We start from the raw sequence: 21,835 nt of genomic DNA on the forward strand, positions 1-21,835 counted from the left end.
GTCATCGGCGGCCAATCTAACGTAACTTCGCGAGATCCGGACTGGGAGGTGCCCTTCGACCAGTGCGCATGCGCCCTGGGCCTGCGCCCGCCCCAGGAAGAGCGCTCCCGCGAACTTTGGCGGGGGTGGCTGGGCCACCGGAGGGAAGCGGGTGTGGCCCAGGCAGCGGGGGCTGGGACAGACCTGGAAAGGAGGAAGCGGGGAAGGAAGGTTGTCCTGTCGGGCTGGGGGCTCCCGGGAATCCGGAGGCCAGCAGTGGAACCGCAAGGCTCTACAGGGCAGAGCTGCCTCCCGGGTTGTCTCAGCTACGCCGAGTCGTTGGCTCAGGGCGGAGGATTTTCCTATTGGCTGCGTTATTTGAATGGAATGGAGGATAGGTCGTGAAGTAGGTGCTGGTGGTTGCTCTTTCTAAGGAACTCAGATGAACTTGGGCATGTCAGAATTAATAACCTTTTAAAAGTGGGGTCTGTGTAGCCGAGGGTTTAATGGTAAGTTCTTGAAGTGACCACCTATTGACAAGGGTTGACCTGCGGTAATTGCGGTGGCTTCCTGCCAACCCCCACTTTAGAAATGTTTTTCCTCCTCTCTTTGCTTGTTTTGTTTTGCTTTCGCTCACGCTTGGGTTCTCTTCCTTCTTCCTTCAGTGCTTTAAGCCTGTCTCGTACTACCCATGAGCTTAGCTCAGCCTGATTACTGGTCCTTACCTTTTAAGGGATTTCTGGTTACAGCTCCATCTCTTTCTAAGGTGGGGTGAAGACCTAGCTGCGTCTAGCACTTAAACGGAACGTTAATGAAGGCAATTAATTCAACCACTATTTATTGAATACCTACTGTGAGCCAGTAACTGTACTAGGCACTGAAGATACAATGAAAAATATGACATTTATTTGAACCACCTCCTGAGTTCACTCGCCCAAACAAGACTGTAATTTATCATCGTCATAAAAAAAAGACTTTAACTTTGCCTTGTATGACTACACGCGCACACACATAGGATTTGTAATACTGATGTCTTATGAGCCATCTATCTACAATCTCCACTAATTGATTTTACTGAACACTACATTGTTACCATCCACTACTATTTTTAGAGCATTTAGAAAAGCCAAGATAAAAACCACAAAACCTTACCATGGAAGTTTAGGGATCATGTAGGCTGAGTCCCTCAAGAACTAGTTAATTTACTTAATTTTACCCAGAAGTAGGATTAGAATTCACTCAGCAAATACTATGCACCTGTTCTGGGTCAGGCATTGTTCCAGGTGCTGGAGATAGAGCAGTGAACAAATAAGCTTTTCTTACTCTCAGCATGATGCCTTTTCCAGTGGACTACTTCACAGGCTGTCTTATTGAGAAATACAATAATTGAGTAAAACATGATTAGGAAACTGCCTGCCTGTGAGACAATTTTCTGAACCACAATTATTAGGATAGCGATAGAATCCAGGTTAGGATAAAAATATTTCGTCTGAAAACATTGTACAAATAGAAAATTAATGTAATATTCATAAGTGTACCACTGTATGTTCCTTACATACATTAAAGATAACATCAGACCTTTGAATACTCATGGTGTTAGGTGCTGTAAAACATTGTTAGCACTAAAATACAAAATCCCTATCCACAGAATACAGCTGTCAGAATAAAAGAAAGGAACTTGAGGATTGCCTTGTCAGCTCCTGTCTCTACCTAGGCAAACTGACAGCATATACTGTTTTCCAAGAACGTTGTGGCCTATTTGGTAGCTCTTAAAAGTGCCCTTGGACTATAGATGGGAATCTCAAGATTTCATTCAGGCAAAAGGAATTTAGTGGGAAGTATGCTATTCCTGATTCAAGCACTTATTTCAGGATGCAAAATTAATAATAATTTATTAATAAAACATAATTAAGTTCATTCAGTTCCCAGAAGCTGTCAGGAAAAAAACAACCAACCAACGAGGGGTGTTATCATGTGCAAATTTCACTGAATTTAGTTTTTCTTCTTTTGTGGCTCTAAGGGTCAAGACGCTCTGTGTTAATATTGAAAGTACTCTGAAACTGCCACCTACTTTGTCTTTAGGGAGGATTTTTTTTTTAATTGTTGTTAATGAATTAATGGTACTGAAGACCTTGGGTTAATTCCAGAACAAGCAAAATTTTTTTATTGACACACACAGTCCCAGCACAGTGGCTCACACCTGTAATCCTACCACTTTGAGAGGCTGAGGCGAACTCTGCCCAGGAGTTCGAGGCTGCGGTGAGCTATCTGCACTACAGCCTGAGCGACAGAACTAGACCCTATGTTTACAAAAAAAAAAAGACACACACACACACACACACACACACACACACACACATGCTTTTATTACATATTTGTCTAAGCAGAACAAATGGAAAAAATGCAAATATTTTCACTTCCTAATGGCTTCTAAACAGATTGGGATGTGAGGATACATTTTAGCTCCTTTAAAGCAAATTAAGCCTTAAAATAGCAGTACAAATAAAACTATACTTACTAATTTGCATATATATAAAAATATATTTTTGGCTGCACCAAATCAATCATATTGGACGTTTTTGTTTTTGAGACAGGGTCTCACTCTATCGCTCAGGCTGCAGTGCAGAGGCATGATCTCAGCCTTCCAAGTAGCTGAGACTACAGGTGCATGCACCACCAGGCTTAGCTAATTTATTTTTTAAGTTTTGTAAAGATGGGGTCTACCTATGTTGTCCAGGCTGGTCTCAAACTCCTGGGCTCAGGTGATCCTCTGCCTCGGCTTCTTAAAGTGTTGGGATTACAGGCCTGAGCCACTGCACCTGGCTGGGGGTTTTATTTACTACATGCACAAGATTGTCAGAATGAGATCTGTGTGTATCTTTTTCAAAGTTTAATCACACTACAGACATTCCTTACCATTAATTTGCTTGCTAATTATGATCAACTTAAACAATTTAAATTATAAACATATTTGAAATGCTGACATGCACAACTTAGATTTGTTTCTGTTATTATAATCTCTGTTAAAAATGTACATAAGATTAATAAATACGTTGATATATTTATGTTCTCCTTATCCCTAATTTAAACCTGAGATACTAATTTACATTTATACACTTGAGAATAGAACAGTCAACAAGGACCATGTTTCTATCTCCTGTATTGTACACCTGGGCCAAACTCTCTTCCATTGCATAATAATTTCTTTCCAGTGTTTTATTTAAGAACCTGAAGAAACGGCTGGGTGCAGTGGCTCATGCCTGTAATCCCAGGACTTTGGGAGGTCAATGTGGGCGGATCACCTGAGGTGAGTAGTTCGAGACCAGCCTGGCCAACATGGCAAAACCCCCGTCTCTACTAAAAATACAAAAATTAGCTGGGCGTGGTGGCATGTGCCTGTAATCCCAGCTACTCGGGAGGCGGAACCCGAGAATACAGGAGAATTACTTGAACCAGAAGGCGGAGGTTGCAGTGAGCCAAGATTGCACCACTGCATTCCAGCCTGGGTGACAGAGCAAGACTCTGTCTCAAAAGGAAAAAAAAAAAAAGAACTTGAAGAAAAGTTTACAATCTGTTCACATCATAATTTATTTAGTCCTACCCAGGGAGTTGACCAGAACCAACATGGAACCACCCGAACTTGCTTCAGACTCCATTGCTAGATCAATCCTGATTTCTAGATCATAGCATCTAATCTTTGCCTTGCCTCTGGATTACAAGGTGAGTTTCTAATTTACTTTAGGGTAAATTTTCTGCCACATTTGACTTCATTTCAAGAAACTAACCCTATCACAGTACTAGTAGTGGCTAATATGCTCATAAAGCTTCTTTGGTCCCCCAAAACTAGGACTCAGATGAGTGTCTGGCAACAATCCAAAGTGCAGTTATACTGCTAAAGAGATAACTCACCTCCATTGCACATGACTCCCAACCTGTATCATGTGACAGAACATCACATGCCCCTTTCATGTGAATTAATTTAATGTTTCCCAAACTTTATCAATTTTGTTGCCAAATTCAAGAACCACAAATACTAGTATTTGCTTAATGTTTTCTTTAACCTTTTTAAGACAAGTTTATTTTAAAGTAACATTATGTTGCTTTGGTAAGTGAAAAACATTTCCACTTGACATAAAGAAGACTGTTAAAGCAAATACAATGAAAACAAAATATTAGTTAGGTTGTCTGTCAAGGGTCTGAGCCCAAGCCGTGCTCTCAGTTTGTTAAAAAAGGGATATTGGTAAGGGTTGGACATGTGAGCATCAACCTAAGATTTTTCAGTTTAGCATAATCGGAAAGATTAAAAGGTAGTGAAAAAAGAATATTGTGCTAAGTGCTTCACTGTTGTTTTAATGTTACGTCTACCTTATAACATTACCTCATGTACCACCCGTCTACATGTCCTACACTTTAGGAAACTGACTGACTTTAATTAGTATGTGTAATAATAATTATGACTAATTAATTGAAAGTTACAGGATAGGCCTTAGTGGCACACCCAGCTCCAGGTATCAAGGCAAGGCATTGGCAGGAAGGCCAATTTGTATGAAAATATCTGTGTGCTGAAGGAATTTCAGAAATAAGGGTCATTCTCCATGGCACTGAAATTACAAGAATAAATTACAAGATCTGTATCTGGAAGGCAAGTTTAGGTGCAAGAGTTCTATCTTGGATCACTAGTATTTAGTTGAGGGATCCATTCAATTGTCCTTCAAATCAAATCCTAGGAAAAGCTTTAAAATTCCTTCACAGACCAGAGTGCAAAAACAAAGTATTCATGAGAACCAAAACATGCTGACCGTGCTCAATTTTGACAGGTGGGAATATCAGCTTCATGTGGTTGTCTTAAAGATTAAATGAATAATGTATGTGAGAGAGAAAAAAATTTGAGATTTTGTTTGTGTTCTTGTATTTGCCTTTTCCTTCCCTTATTTAAGCTGATAGCAACTCTGCTTCCTTGCCTCAGGGCAGGTTTGTGGCAAGGAAGAAAGCAGAAGTTGCTTTCAAAACGTTTTCCCTCCTAACTTGAAATGTCCACACACCAATTTCTATTTAATAAGAATTTAGGGCTAGTGATCTGATTGGAATTAGTATATGAGGTTGCTAGAAACTTATTTAAGTTCTATTTGCATAGCATTATAAATCAATAAAAATAGCACTGTTTTCTAAATTTGCCTTTATTTTCACTTTACAAAAATTTTCACCGTAATTCCATGGAATGTTATTTTTATTTAGGGTGGAACCAAGCAGAGGGGTTCACCCATGCCATCCTTGGGTGCTTCCATGGGAAAGAAGGATTTCACTGAGAATAGTAAGTGACACCAAGGCTCAAAAGAATGAGAGAGAAGTCTGTTGGTCTCTTGAACAGCAGGGATTTGCTCACAGATCTCTGGAAGTAGCCAGAATGTGACAGGATCTCAGAATAAATGGCTGCTTCATGGAGGCTGGAACGTAAGCCTGTGACTCCCACTAGCCAAACATAGCTGTGCCACAAACATGGCTGAAATGTAGCAGTTTGGTGGATCTGAGGTCAGTCATTGAAAATGTATTGATTGGCACCTATTCTTTGTCAATCATTATTCTGGGTTCTGGGGTCACAGGAGTGAATGAAACAAATGAAGTACCTGCCATCAATGAGCTTACATTCTAGTAAAGAGGGACAGAAAATGAATACATTTTAAATGAATAAATTCAAATACCGCTAAATGTAGTGAAGAAAAAAATTGGGCTAAAGAGAGCGAAAAACAATTTCTGAAGTTACTAGCAGTAAAGGGTGGGGGAAGAGAAGAGACGGATTTAACCAGGAAAGATCTGAGCTGAGGGTGTATCCAGGTTTTCTGGAACCTGATATTATTACAGTTTAGAGATTCTTCTTTAAGAAAAAGGATTTAAAATTACAAATGATTAACTTCAGGGCTTTGGAAGGGGTCCACTCAAGTGAACAGAAAATTATATGCTCCTTATAAAATATATGATTTAAAACTACAACAGTAGCTGGCCATGGTGACTCATGCCTGTAATCCCAGCACTTTGGGAGGCTGAGGCAGGTGGATCACGAAGTAAAGAGATCGAGACCAACCTGGCCAACATAGTGAAACCCGGTCTCTACTAAAAATACAAAAATTAGCTGGGCGTGGTGGCGCATGCCTGGTGTCCCAGCTACTTGGGAGGCTGAGGCAGGACAATCGCTTGAACCTGGGAGGCGGAGGTTGCATGCCATCCTTGGGTGCTTCCATGTCGGAGCTTCCATGTAGGAGCCGAGATTGTGCCACTGCACTCCAGCCTGGCAACAGAGTGAGACTGTTTCAAAAAAAAAAAAAACTATAACAGTAATTGTAACAGTAATATAAACACTCAATTTGTTTCCTCAGCTAGAGCTATAACCAAGGATTCTAGAAAATGTGTGTCAAAACCCAGCTCTCAGTTTTGTTAGCTATCACTTAACATCAATTTAAATCATTCATTTATTCACCATTCATTAAGCCGGTATTTATGAGTACACTATTGGTACTCCGTATGTACTAGTGCTAAAACTATAATAATGTAAACACTCATTCCTTGCAATCAACAATATATATTGGCCAAAGATTCAATTCCATGATCAAGCATAGCAGCATTAATAGTAGAGCAACCTCCATTATGTGCCTAAGCATTACCTAAATTTTAGCCTGAGTTTAACCAGGCATTTTAGATCAGCTATCACTTTACTAGAAAGATGGGAGATAGAAGAACATGTTAAATGATACCACACATACTTAATCAGACAAACCCGAAATGTAGAGTAATCTCTAGGGCACTGGCCTGGTCTCTTTTAAAAAGTCAGTGTTGACCAGGCGCGGTGGCTCACGCTTGTAATCCCAGCACTTTGGGAGGCCGAGGCGGGTGAATCACGAGGTCAGGAGATCAAGATCACGGTGAAACCCCGTCTCTACTAAAAAATATAAAAAATTAGCCAGGCGTGGTGGCGGGCGCCTGTAGTCCCAGCTACTCAGAGAGGCTGAGGCAGGAGAATGGCGTGAACCCGGGAGGCGGAACTTGCAGTGAGCCGAGATTGCGCCACTGAACTCCAGCCTGGGTGACAGAGCGAGACTCTGTCTCAAAAAAAATAAGTGTTGACCAGGCGCGGTGGCTCACACTTGTAATCCCAGCACTTTGGGAGGCCGAGGCGGGCGGATCATGAGGTCAGGGGATCGAGACCACAGTGAAAGTCAGTGTTATAAAAAATTTTAAATAAAAATGTTCTAGATTAAAAGATACTGAAAACCATAATGACTAATTAAGCTTGTAAATTTTGATTAGGTTCTGGTTTGGAAAAAAGTTATATGTAATTGATTATTGGAAAAATTGAATATGGATTGTGTTTTAGATGATATTAAGGAATTTTTGTTATTTCTGTTCTAAGATGTAATAATAATGTGATTATGTAGGAATATATCCTTAATTTAAGGAGATGAGTATGTTAAATATGATGTTGACAACTTCCTTTCAAATGATTTCATGAAATAAAAAATAAATAAATACAAATGCATGTAAGTAGATAATGCAAGTTTAGCAAGATTTTAATTTCTGAATTTAGGTAACAGGTATCCAAGTGTCTTTTACTGTTTTTTCAACTTTGCTGTTTGATATTTTTTACAATAAAATATTGAGGGAGAAAAAGAATGGATTGTGGGGAGACTGTGTTGCGATTCTCTAATAGAGTCAATGCCATTACTCCAGAGATATTTGGACATGTGAGTGAGGTGTTTTTGATTATCAAAATGATTGTGGAACACTACTGTGGTTTAGTGAGGAAGCGAGTAATAACTAAATAACTTGCAATGTGTGGGAATTTTCCAAACAACAACTAAGTACCCTTCCCAAAATGCTAATAACTCCCCTGTTGAGAAATACTAAAATTAAACCAATAAATAGCTCATACAAAAAATATTTCATTGACCTTATATACAACTCTAATGTTTGTTCTCTAATTCACAAAAAAAGTACTCCTGATAAAGAGTCATCTATATTCATGGCTTCCATATCCATGTTTTATTTCTTTTTTTTTTTATTATACTTTTAAGTTCTAGGGTACACGTGCACAACGTGCAGGTTTGTTATGTAGGTATACATGTGCCATGTTGGTTTGCTGTACCCATCAACTCATCATTTACATTAGGTATTTCTCCTAATGCTATCCTTCCCCCAGTCCCCCACCCCCCAACAGGCCCCAGTATGTGATGTTCCCTGCCCTGTGTCCAAGTGTTCTTATTGTTCAGTTCCCACCTATGAGTGAGAACATGTGGTGTTTGGTTTTCTGTCCTTGTGATAGTTTGCTGAGAATGATGGTTTCCAGCTTCATCCATGTCCCTGCATCCTTTTTTATGGCTGCATAGTATTCTATGGTGTGTATGTGCCACATTTTCTTAATCCAGTCTATCATTGATGGACATTTAGGTTGGTTCCAAGTTTTTGCTATTGTGAATAGTGCCACAATAAACATACATGTGCATGTGTCTTTATAGTAGCATGATTTATAATCCTTTGGGTGTATACCCAGTAATGGGATCGCTGGGTCAAATGCTATTTCTAGTTCTAGATCCTTGAGGAATCACCACACTGTCTTCCACAGTGGCTGAACTAATTTACACTCCCACCAACAGTGTAAAAGTGTTCCTATTCTCTACATCCTCTCCAGCATCTGTTGTTTCCTGACTTTTTTTTTTTTTTTTTTTTTTTTTTTTTTTTTTTTTTTTTTTTTTGAGATGGAGTCTCACTCTGTCGCCCAGGCTAGAGTGCAATGGCGCCATCTCTGCTCACTGCAAACTCCACCTCCCGGGTTCATGTCATTCTCCTGCCTCAGCCTCCCAAGTGGCTGGGACTACGGGTGCCAGCCATCACGCCTGGCTAATTTTTTTTTTTGTATTTTTAGTAGAGACAGGGTTTCACTGTGTTAGCCAGGATGGTCTTGATCTCCTGACCTCATGATCCACCTGCCTCGGCCTCCCAAAGCGCTGGGATTACAGGCATGAGCCACCACGTCCGGCCTGTTTCCTGACTTTTTAATTATCGCCATTCTAACTGGCGTGAGATGGTATCTCATTGTGGTTTTGATTTGCATTTCTGTAATGACCAGTGATGATGAGCATTTTTTCTTGTGTCTGTTGGCTGCATGAATGTCTTCTTTTGAGAAGTGTCTGTTCATATCCTTTTCCCTCTTTTTGATGGGGTTGTTTTTTTCTTGTAAATTTGTTTAAGTTCTTTGTAGATTCTGGATATTAGCCCTTTGTCAGATGAGTAGATTGCAAAAATTTTCTCCCATTTTGTAGGTTGCCTGTTCACTCTGATGGCAGTTTCTTTTGCTGGGCAGAAGCTCTTTCGTTTAATTAGATCCCATTTGTCTATTTTTGCTTTTGTTACCATTGCTTTTGCTATTTTAGTCATGAAGTCCTTGCCCATACCTATGTCCTGCATGGTATTGCCTAAGTTTTCTTCTAGGGTTTTTATGGTTTTAGGTCTAACAGTTAAGTCTTTACTCCATCTTGAATTAATTTTTGTGTAAGTTGGAAGGAAGGGATCCAGTTTCAGCTTTCTACATATATCCACGTTTTCTATTCATTCCTCAGTCCACTCAAGTTTGGTTCAACAACCACCTTCCTTAAAACCAGTTTTATCAGGATTAGCACTGATACCTTTACTAAATCCAAAGGGTGTTTTACATTATTTGACCACAGTGAATATTTCCTCCCTCTGGAAATTTTCTCCTTGTCTTCCGTGATACTACTTTCTTCTGGGTTTTCCTAACTCTAATTTTTTCAGACTCCTATTATAAGCCCCCTTTTTCTCTGCCTACATCTTATTTCACAGGATTTCATCTTTAGCTCTCTTTTCTATTTAATTTTTCTCAGATCCCCACCTCAAGGCAAAATATTGCACCTAAGTCCCATACCTATTTACATGACTGCCTACTGACATGAAATCTTCAAGCCTAACACACATGAAATGGAACTTAATATCCCCCCACATACACTTGCTTCTCTTATAGTCTTTATTTCAATTAATGACTAGGATCTACTTAATGCTTTAGGGACCTACCCAAGAGACATGGATTCCAAATGGCAAGGGAGGAGAGTGGTAGGGAAAGAGATGGCTTCCAGGAGGAGGTGACACTTAAGCTAGGCGACTAATCAAGGGAGAATTGAATGAGGTGTTTGGAAGTGATGCAGTGTGAGTTAGGGAAGACGCTCCATGTGCAGAAACAGAAGCAAACGCACAAAGGAAAATAATGCTACACTTTTTTTCTGAAAGTGGAGAGCAACTCAGAATTGATGAAGTATACTTTTTTTTTTTTTTTGCAGAAAGAATAGGTAAGAGATATAGTTGGTAAAGTAGGCAGAAAATAGATCATGAAGAATCTTTTATGCCATTCTAAGAAGTCTGGATCTTATCCTATCAGGTCAGAGTTCACAGGTTGATTGTTCACAGACTACACAAGTGGCTTGTTTGGCTTATGCCGTGCTTTAAAACGTGTTGAATTATTTGTTGACATTTAAAAGCTAAACCATTTCTCATAAAATCTGGATTTCCAGTCTCTTTTGAAGAACTGGAAGTCTGGCCACATTTTCCCACATTTGACAGGCTCTAATGTCACCACTCTGCAATAGTCCCCATCTGATCTACTTTGTTCCGTTGTCACTTCTGCTACCTGCCTGGCCCCTGAGAGCTTTGGCAGTTGCTACTTCGGCTTCAGATGATGAGAAATTATTGAAGCAAGAGAGTAATACCAGATATTTGGGTCAGAAAGATCATTCTGGAAGAAAAATAGAGGACAGGCGCTGAGGCATAGGGAAGAGTGCCCTAAAGAAATGAATGCAAATTCTGGAGTAACAGTGGATGTGTTTACAGCAGGAGAACAAACACATCATTTTGCCTTAGACACCATTTATCCTCCAAAACCACTGGATAGCTCAGAGGAGACAAGACTCATGCAGTACTGAGGTGACAGCTGAAGATGGCCTCAGCTAGAGCAATGACAGTACAGATGGAAAGGAGGGGCCAGGAATCAATAAAGCTTAATGATTGATTGTATGTGGCATGTAAAAACTGGAAGGAATGTAAAATAATTTCCAAGTGAATGATAAGAGAACAAGGTGCTAAAAATCCTCACTTATCACACTAATAAAAAAATTCTTCTGTATTGAACAAATTTGCTTTCATAGTGATGAGCTTACTAGATCTATTTTCACATATGCCTAGTAACTATAAATTAGTCAATTATACATCATTTCTAAGTAAAACTCTAGGAAAGATAATTAAATGCAAAATGAATGGAAATTTTAAGAACTTAACAATCACTAGGAACAACTAAAGGTTTTTTGAGAAATGAGCCATGCTAAATTAGGCTCGCTTATCATTTTGTTGCTTGTGTGTTTGTTTTGTTAAGAATGCTAGGCTAAGTCAGGATCACGTAGTGGTAGAGTCTGAGAGAGTAGGCACAATTAATAAAACTTCTCTAAGCTGCTTTGTCTTGATAGGTACATGGTAGTCATTGCATTTCTTAACCTGAACACATTATTTCTCATACTATATCAGCTTTCCATTTTTCTTTTTTCTTTCTTTTTTTTTTTCTGAGACGGAGTTTTGCTCTTGTTGCCCAGGCTGGAGTGCAGTGGCGCGATCTTGGCTCACCGCAACCTCCACCTCCCAGGTTTAAGCGATTCTCCTGCCTCAGCCTCCTGAGTAGCTGGGATTACAGGCATGCACCACCATGCCTGGCTGATTTTGTATTTTTAGTAGAGACGACGTTTCACCACGTTGGCCAGGCTGGTCTCAAACTCCTGACCTCGTGATCTGCCCGCCTTGGCCTCCCAAAGTGCTGGAATTACAGGCGTGAGCCACTGCGCCTGGCCAGCTTTCCATTTTTGAAATGATTCTCCACATTATCCTAGTTTCTCTTTTTCAGTTTTACTTTCCATTTTTAATTTTTTCATTTGGTTTTCAGTCACTGAGTGACAGTGTTTTCTTCTACCTATTGAACTTTAGATATTTCTAGTTTTCCCAAACTATATGACTTTTATTTAAATCCCAATATTATTACACCTATTGTATATATCTTTACCTCTCAGACTCATAATCTCTCTCACTTCTCATACGCACACATGAGTACACACATGCTATATGTATATATATATTCTATAGTATATTATATGTAAACTAATTATTTTACTTGCTTTCATTTTTCATTATTTTCAAATTCATCCTTTTGAGTTTTATCCATATGTCTTATTTTTATTATTATAGATAAAATTCTATAACTATTACATTCTTTTCATATGTTTTTTGTACCCTATGATGTAGTTACTCCAGTAATTACAGTTACTCCAGTAATTACATAACATACATATATACATATAATGTACATAATAGACGTATAAAAATAAAGAAGCTTGTATATGTTTCATTCACACCTATGTTGGTAAAGGAAGATATGAAAAACATACTGAGAGGAATAAGGGTTAGGTCTGCCACATGCATATAGATTTGTAAGACATGAACGAGTTGAAATTATAAACGAGAATGACTTTATTTTTAATTACGTCCAAGTAGGCAAACCGCCAAGATCTTTCTGTCTGAGAAAGTAATTAATTTTCACTTTTCTTTAGCATAGGTTAAAGAAAAATTTTAGAGTGGATAAGAAAGCCGTTCCTCTGTTCATTTTCATAAAAATCATTGCAATATCTAATCTCCCAGGAATAGGAAATGTTTATATGGTATTAGATTAGTTGAGATCTGAAGTGAAAGCTTGAAAACCTGTCTCAGTAACATTATTCTTGTACTTTTATAGCTATTCTTGTGTTTTTTACTGTGACACCCTGTCTGGTTTCCTTTATCTCCAGATTCCTATTACAGATCAACCCTGTTTACTTCATTTCTAGAGGTAAAAGTTGACATAGTGTGGTTTTCTCAATTGTAAAGGTTTCTGGTATGCTATCGGCTTAATTCTGAAAGCAAGACAAATACAAGAAGAAAAGAGGAAACAACTAATATTTTGGCACGATGAAGCTGTTTTAGATATTGATTATGGTGATGTTTATATAAGAGTATACATTTGTCAAAGCTCACAGAACTATACATGAAAAAAGCTGAAGCTTACTGTGGGTAAATTATGTTTCACTAAAAAGAGAGACAGAACCTAAGACTGTCAGTCACAGCCAGGAAAAACTCCTATGCCATATTCAAATGTCAGATTCATATTCAGATGAAAAATTTCCTGTTAATATAGTAAATATTACTGATGTGATCTTCTATATAAATCAATTTTAGCTTATCTACTTTCATCTTCAAAACTTTGAAAGAAAATAGGTTCTCAAAAGCCATTTTATACGTTAATCATTGGTTTTTCAGAAGTTTACATTTAAATATAAGTTAACAGTACTAAATTGGTTAACTAAGTAAGTGTGGTTGATGGCCAGCCTCCAGGATGGCCCACAGTGCATCTTGCCTCGGGGTGTTCACACCCCTGTGTAGAGCACTTCCACAGTGAAAGGGGGCGATATATGTAAGGAACAGGATATTGAGGAAATGACAGTGTGACTTCTCAGCCTAGGCCATAAAAGCATTAAAAGTTTCTGCTTTGCTCTCTCAGGGTAACATACTCATTGTGGAGGAAGCCTACTGCCTTGTTGAAATGATACTCAAGCAGCCCTATGGAGATGTCCACAGAGCAAGGAACTGTTCCTGTGAGGAAGCCATCTTAGAAGGGCATCCTCAAGCCTAAGTAAAGCCGTCACGTGACTGATGTCTTTTTTTTTTTTTTTTGAGACGGAGTCTCACTCTGTACCCAGGCGGGAGTGCCGTAGCAGGACCTCGGCTCACTGCAACCTCCGCCTCCCGGGTTCAAGCGATTCTCCTGCCTCAGCCTCCCGAGTAGCTGGGATTGGCTAATTTTTGTATTTTTTTAGTAGAGACAGGGCTTCACCGTGTTGGTCAGGTTGGTCTTGAGCTCCTGACCTCAGGTGATCCGCCCGCCTCGGCCTCCTAAAGTGCTGGGATTACAGGCGTGAGCCACCGCTCTCGGCAGATTGATGTGTTAAATGCTACCTTATGATAGACCTAGAGCTATGCCACCCTCAAATTCCTGACCCATAGACAATGTGAAATAATAAATGCTATTGTTGTTTTAAGCTGCTAAGTTTGGGGAATATTTTTGTTATACTGCAATAGACAATAAATGCACTAATATTTTATTTTTCTGAAACATATTCAAACTCATATATTCTAGGACCACCTACACTGACACAGAATACTATTTGCTGGAATTTTAAGCTCAATGATATTAATTAATAAAGTGAGGATATTGAAATATGTAGACAACACATTGAGTCTAACTTCTAATACAAACAAGATTGTGAAGAAGTGATAGTTGGGGATTTTTTTTTTTTTTTTTTTTTGGTCAGAGCCTGTTTATTTGCAAGGAGGTGAAACCTAATCAGAGTAGTTTAAGTAAAAACAGGCTATATTGCAAGGATAAAACCTCGCAGAAGAGAAAAAGCTGAGTTCTTGGAAATTGGAAAGTTGTCAAGTGGTACTCTCTCCTCCCTCCTTCACTCCCCTTTTCCCTCATTATTTTCTCTCTTCTGTTCCTGTGCTTCTGTTTCTCTGCCTCCTTCTCCTTGCGTCTCTTTTCTCTTTCTGTGTCTCTCATTCTCTCCATGTCTTTTCCTCTCCTCCCTGCTTTAATTTTCTCTACTCCTCTTTTCTTGTTCTCCTCTATTTATCCCTCCTTTCCTCCTTCCCTCTGTCCTCCTTCCTCTCTACAGCATTCCAACTTTCTTTGCCCTCTCTTCATCCCTCATCCCGTTGTCTCCTCTTCCCTCTTTTTTGCCTTTCCTTCTTTCTTCCCTTCTTTTCCTCTCCCCTTCCCTCTGCCTTTTTTATATGTCTCCCTTTCTTTTTCTATTTCTCCATAATCTCTTACCATTTTTACTATGTGTGCTTTTTTTTTTTTTTTTTAACCCTTCTCTTCTGAAGGATGCCTACTTTTTCCCCCTAACTTCTCTCTTGGGCCGTTATCAACTCTGGCCCCAGTTCTAAGTGGCCTTTAACAGGTTCAGGCCTACCATGTTTATAGGAGAAATTGCAAAGTGGCTATCCATAGCCGAATGTGGCTTACAAATGTGTTTTGCTTGATCCAGTCTCTGATTCTCCTAGGTTTAATTGTTGGTCATAAATTTAAAATATAAAAGAAGTATAGGTTGGCTCAAACAAAACAGTTTTCTACACTTCAATAGTCCAGAACATATCTTTGCATATTACAGAGTAGTCTCAAAGTGGATATTCATTGCAATGAATTATGAAGAAAATATAAAACTTTATTCAGGTATTTCAGAAGTCAGAAGCATTCTTTATAAATATTTTAATAAAATACTTTTTAAAGATGCTTAAAATATAAGCTCTAGACAAGTAGAAAATTTGGATATGAGGAAAATCACATTTCAGGGAATTTTAATGAAAAGTTAATTAAATAAAAATAAAGCTGAATTGTTAACTTTCTTTTTTTCTTTTTTTTTTTTTTGAGGCGGAGTCCTGTTCTATCGCCCAGACTGGAGTGCAGTGGCACGATTTCAGCTCACTGCAATGTCTGCCTCCTGGGTTCAAGCGATTCTCCTGCCTCAGCCTCCCAAGCAGCTGGGATTACAGGTGCCCACCATCATGTCCGACTAATTTTTGTATTTTTGTTTTTTTTTTAGTAGAGATGGGTTTTTGCCATGTTGGTGGGGCTGGCCTCAAACTCCTGACCTTAAGTGATCCGCCTGCCTCAGCCCCCCAAAGTGCTGGGATTACAGGCATGAGCCACTGCATCCGGCTGAATTGTTAACTTTCTTTCATTGTTTTAGAAGAAACATAACATAAATATAAGATGCCCAAACATAAATATAAGATGCCCTAGCTTTTGATGCAGTAGAATCCAACAGATCCTAAGACACTAACACCTTTAAAATTTGAGTTTTAAATGATACAAAAAGTATTGGAGGTCAGCATCAACATCATCCTATACTAACAAGCATGAAACTGTTTCAATAAGTAGCTAAAAGACAAACTTCCTTCTGTCCATGGACATAAATTAGCAAGTTCTTTTTTTGTAGAGGGGTGGGGGCAGGATCTCACTCTGTCGCCCAGGCTGGAGTGCAGTGGCACAATCTCTGCTCACTGTAGCCTCAGCCTCCTGGACTCAAGTTATCCTCCCAACTCACTCCCTCCCCTACCAAGTAGCTGGGACTACAGGCGTGCACCACCACACCCAGCTATAAATTAGCAATTCTTATATTCCTAACTAGTTACTTGTAAGAATGAATAGTATGGATTTGTTTTCATTCTCCAGCTAGTTCTAATATCCTTTAAGGCAGACTCGAATTTCTTCTGTCCTCCTGTATTGTGAAGCATCATATTTTTCACATTATGCATGCTCAACAAATGCTTATGATTAATAAACTGGCTGATACTGTAGTTTGCAAGTGGGACCCTATCAAACGTAATTCTTTCCAAATGTGCTGCATACATGTAAATTGCAACCATTTCTTTGGGCAAGAATCATAAATTAAGCTCCCCCAAATATCCAGCTGAGTAATTTTTAATAGTTTTTTTAAAATTATAAAGCTAATTCATTATCTTTGCAAAATTATCAGGAAATAAAAAATATAAAGAAGAAGATAATGTCACTTGTAATATCATTACCTGGAGATTTACTAATTTTTTCATACACAGAGTATCTTCTAGATTTTTTTCTTTGAAAACACTTCTAAATACATGCAGTTAATTTTTTTAATTTTTCATCTTTACTTGGATATAATTGACAAATATAAATTGTACATATTGAAGGCTTATAACTTGATGTTTTGATATATGTATTCATTGTGAAAATATCATCCCAATCAAATTAGTTAACATAACCATCACCTCATGTGGTTACCTTTTTTTGTGTGGTGAGAGCACTACCCTCTCAGCACATTTCAGTTATACAATATGGATTTGTTAACTGTAGTTACCATGCTGTACATTAGATCTCCAGAATTTATTCATCTTCTATAACTGAAACTTTGTATTCTTTGACCAGTATCTCTCCATTTTCCTCACCTTCCATACCCTGGCAACCACTGTTCTACTCTCTGCTTCTGTAAGTTTCACTATTTTAGATTCTACATATAAGAATGATCATGCAGTATTTGTCTTTCTGTGTTAGCTTATGTCATCCAGCATAATGTTCTCCATGTTCATCCATGTTGTCCCAAATGAGAGGATTTCCTTCCTTTCTAATACTTAGTAATGTTCCATTCTATACATATCACATTTTCCTTATTCATTCATCTTTGAATAGACACTTAGGTTGTTTCCATCTTAGGTATTGTGAATAATGCTACAATGAGCATACAAGTGCAAATATCTCTTTGAGTTACTAATCTTTGTTTATTTTGGATATGCTTTGGTTTGAAATGTCCCCCAAAATTCATGTGTTGAAATGTAATCCCCATTATTGTGGTATTAAGAAGTGTGACCTTTGGGAGGTGATTAATTCATGAGGGCTTTGACCCTAGTGAATGGGATTGGTATCCTTACAAAAGGGTTGCAGGTTGAAGGGAGTACTCTCTTGCTCTTCTGTCCCTTCTGCTACGTGAGGGCATAGCAATCCTCCTCGCAGGAGGATGTAGCAACAAGGCACCATCCTGGAAGCAGAGAACAATCCTCACCAAACACCAATCTTGCCAATGCCTTGATCTTAGATTTCCCAGCTTCCAGAACCATGAGAAATAAATTTCTACTGTTAATAAAATACTCAGCCTGTGGTATTTTCTTATTCAAATGGATTAAGACAGAATGTATACCCAGAAGTAAGACTGTAGGATCATACGGTAGTCCTATTTTTAAATTTTTGAGGACCCTCCATTCTATTTTCCATAATGGCTGTACCAATTTCTCTTCTCATCAACTGTGTACAAAGGTTCCCTTTTTTCTACATCCTCATCAACACTTGTTATATTTTGTCTTTTTGATACTAGCTGTCCTAACGGGTATGTGGTGTTATCTCACTGTGGTTTTGATTTGCATTTATCTGATGATTAGTGATGTTGAACGTTTTTTCATATGCTTGTTGGACATACGTATATCTTCTTTTGAGAAACATGTATTCAGGTCTTAGTTCATTTTTCAATCACATTACTTGATTTTTTGATATTGAGTTTTTTTAGTTCCTTATATATTTTGCTTTTAACAATTTTTTTTAAAATTAAAAAAAATTTTAAATAGAGACAGGGTCTCACTTTGTTGGCCAGATTTGTCTCAAACTCCTGGGCTCAAGTGATCTTCCCACCTCAGCCTTACAAAGTCCTAGGATTACAGGTCTGAGCCACTGTGTCCAGCTGAGTTTCTTATATATTTTGGATATTGTACCCTTATCAGATATTTAGTTTGCAAATATTTTATTATTGCTATTGAAAATGGAATTATTTTCTTAATTTCCTTTTAGATAGTTCCTTATTTGTGTATAAAAATGCCACTAATTTTTGTATGTTAATTTTATATCCCACAACTTATTTAAATTTGTTCTAACAGTTTTTTGTTTAGTCTTTAACGTTTTCTACATATATGATACTGTCATCTGCAAACAGTGATAATTTTTCTTCTGCCTTTCTTATTTGGATGTATTTTCTTTTTCTTTCTTCCTTTCTTTCTTTCCTTTTTTCTTTTTTTTTTTTTTGGTCTAATTGCTCTGGCTATGACTAGTATATGTTGACTAGAATTAGTAAGAATGGGCATTCTTTCCTTGTACTGGATCTTAGAGGGAAAGCTTCCAGTTTTTCCCCCATTGATTATGATGTTTGCTGTGGGCTTTTCATATATGATCTTTATTGTGTTGACAATAAAGTACCTTCTATACCTATTTTATTGAGTTTATTTTTTATTATGAATGGATGTTGAAATTTGTCACATGCTTTTTCTATATTTATCGAGATGATCATGTGGCTTTTATGTTTCCTTCTGCTAATGTGGTATACCATACCAATTGTTATTTGCAAACCAAACATCTGAACCATCCTTGCATCTCAGGGAGAAATCCCACTTGATCATGGTGTATAATCCTTTCAATTGCTGTGGAATTTGGTTTGCTAGTATTTTATTGAGGATTTTTGCATCTGTGTTCATTGGGGATATTGACCTATTGTTTTCTTTTCTTGGAGTCTTTGCTATCATGGTTATCCTGGTTTTGGTAGTATGTTGATGCTGGTGTAACAATTCCTGTTTTCTTTTGGTTACCATTTGCATGAGATATCTTTCTGCATCCTTTCACCTTCAGCCTGTGTGTCCTTAAATCTAAAGTGAGTCTTTTGTGGACATCATGTAGTTAGGTCTTGTTTTTATTTTTGTTTTTAAATCCACTTAGCCAATCCATGTCTTTTGTTTGAGGAGTTTAGCCCATTGGCCTTTAAAGTAATTTTTGATAGGCAAGAATTTACTCTCGCCATTTTGTTAATTGTTTTCTGCCTATTTTGTAGTTATCGTTTTCCTCTCTTCTCTTGTTGCCTTTCTTCTGTTGTGGTTTGGTAACGTTTTTGTGGTGGTATGCTTTGATTCTTTTCTCCTTATTTTTTGTCTATCTAGTGTACATTTTTTCATGGTTACTATGGAGTTTACATTAAACCTTTTCTAGATATAGAAATATGTTTTAGGCTGATAACCACTTAACTTCAATCACATACATACATACTGCATATTTTATTTCCCCTCCACACACTTCATGTAATTTATGTCAGATTTTGCCTCTTTCTACATTGTGTTTTCATTACAAATTTTTGTGGTTATAGTTATTCTGACTAGTATTGTATTCTAATTTATATATCAGTGTTAACAGTAATTTTATTGCCACAGTTACAGTATTATAATATATGTTTGTGTTATGTTTACCTTTATAGTGAGATTTATACTTTCATATGCTTTCATGCTGTTGTTTAATGTCTTTTTATTTCAACTTGAAGAACTTCCTTTAGCACTTTTTGTAAGGCAGGCCTAGTGGTGACAAATTCCCTTAGTTTTTATTTGTCTGGAAAAGTCTTTATCTTTCCTTCATTATTAAAAAACAATTTTGGCAGATAAATTCTTCTTGGTTGGCAGGTTTTTTTGTTTGTTTGTTTCAGCACTTTTAACATATAATCCCACTCTTTCCCGATCTGTAATGTTTCTGCTGAGAACTTTACTGATCTGTAATGTTTCTACTGAGAAGTCTTATTTGGGTTTTTTTCTATTTCATAAGTCACTTTTCTCTTGCTGCTTTAAGAATTCTTTTTTGTTTTTGTCTTTGGCCTTTGACAATTTAGTTATAATGTCTCATGGTCGACCTCATTGGCTTCAATCTATTTGGGGATCTTTGGGCTTCATGAATCAGGATGTTCATTCCACTCTCTAGGTTTGGGAAGTTTTTAGCCATTATTTCTTTAAATAGGCTTTCTCTCTCTTTCTGTTCTCCTTCTGATAAGGCCATAATGTGTATATTGGTTCACTTGATGGTGTCCCCTATTAGTTCTATACTTTTTCCATTATTTTTCCTTTTGTTCTTCTAACTAGATATGTTCAAATTAGTCCTTGAGTTCATGGACTTTTTCTTGTACATGACTGAATCTGTTGTTAAACTTTTTATTGAGCTTTCATTCTTTTTGCTCCAGGATTTCTATTAGGTTCTTTTATATAGTTTCTATTTTCTTTGCTGTACTTCTTATTTTTGTTCATATATTGTTTCCCCCAATTCATTTAGTTGTTTATCTGTGTTCTTTTGTAGCTCATTGAGCTTCTTTAAGAAAATTATTTTGAATTCTTTGTCAAAGAGTTAATAAATCTCCATTTCTTTAGGGTCAGTTACTGGAGCTTATTAGTTTACTTTGCTGGTATCATGTTTGCTTGATTCTTCATGATCTGTGTAGCCTTGAGTTGGTGCCTGTGAATTTGAAGAAGTAAATGCCTTTTCCAGTCTTTACAGGCTAGCTTGGCAGACCTCCTTCTACTGTGGCCTTGAAGTGATGGGACTGGCTCCTGGGATCGTGGTTTATTGAGGGTAGAGTTGTGTCATGTCATTGCTGCTGAGTCTGCAGTTAGGTCTGCCATTGGTGAGCCTGATACTGGGGACATAGGCAGGTGTCGATCCTGAGGAATGGGACTACCTCTGTAACCATGGTCAAGCAGGGCTGGAACCAGGTCATGAGGCCACTTCTGGTCTGCAGTTGGACCCACAGATTGCAAGACTCTACCAGAGTCACAGAGGGTTGTGGCTCCTGCTGCGTCCTTGGGTGAGCTCCTGTTGGGTTCTGGATGGGTTGCTGAGTGGGCAGGACTGCTCTGGGACTGCAGTACAGCAGAGTTGGATCTAGGTCACAGGGCTCCTTCACAGTCTAGTTAGGTCCGTGCTTGGCTGGCCTTTTACCAGGGGCACAGATGAGTGTGGCTCCTCCCTTGATGGTCCCTTGGTGGAAGGGGCTAGTGGCAGGACTGTGGAAAAGTGGGGCTGGAGCCAAGCCCACAGGGATACAGAGCTACTTCTTGTCTGCAGCCAGGACCATGGTCACTGAGCCTGCCATTGGGATGTGAGCCTGTTTTCTCAAAACAACCCTCTTGGTCTTGGGTTCCACCAATGCTTTGCAACCTTCTACTAGGATCCCAAAGTTCTCTCAAAGGCACTTTTGTCCATGGATGACTGCCAAATTATTATTTCTCTTGGTGTGGAGGGCGGGCATAAGCTGGGGTCTCCTGTCATCTTGCTCTTTATCGCTTGGCATACATTTTTAAAATACAAAAATGGGATCACTTTATACATACAGTTTTATAACTGTCTTTTCCA

At 38.3% G+C, this 21,835-nt stretch overlaps 1 long non-coding RNA gene across 4 annotated transcripts in view; it reads left to right on the forward strand.

The window, feature by feature from the left end:
• Positions 1-55: 55 nt before the first annotated feature.
• The window catches only part of LOC131380877 (uncharacterized), a 53,249-nt gene continuing 31,469 nt past the window's right edge, over positions 56-21,835 (forward strand). For 3 of the 4 annotated variants that reach the window (XR_009209135.1, XR_009209134.1, XR_009209132.1), the window contains exons 1-2: positions 56-3,699; positions 5,215-5,290. This is a non-coding gene — a long non-coding RNA (uncharacterized LOC131380877). Of the gene's footprint in view, positions 3,700-5,214; positions 5,291-13,603; positions 14,095-21,835 lie in introns of those variants that run through there. The other variant, XR_009209133.1, reaches the window with a different exon arrangement.

Source organism: Hylobates moloch, unplaced genomic scaffold, assembly GCF_009828535.3.
Source record: "Hylobates moloch isolate HMO894 unplaced genomic scaffold, HMol_V3 SCAFFOLD_12, whole genome shotgun sequence".
Lineage (NCBI taxonomy): Eukaryota > Metazoa > Chordata > Mammalia > Primates > Hylobatidae > Hylobates > Hylobates moloch.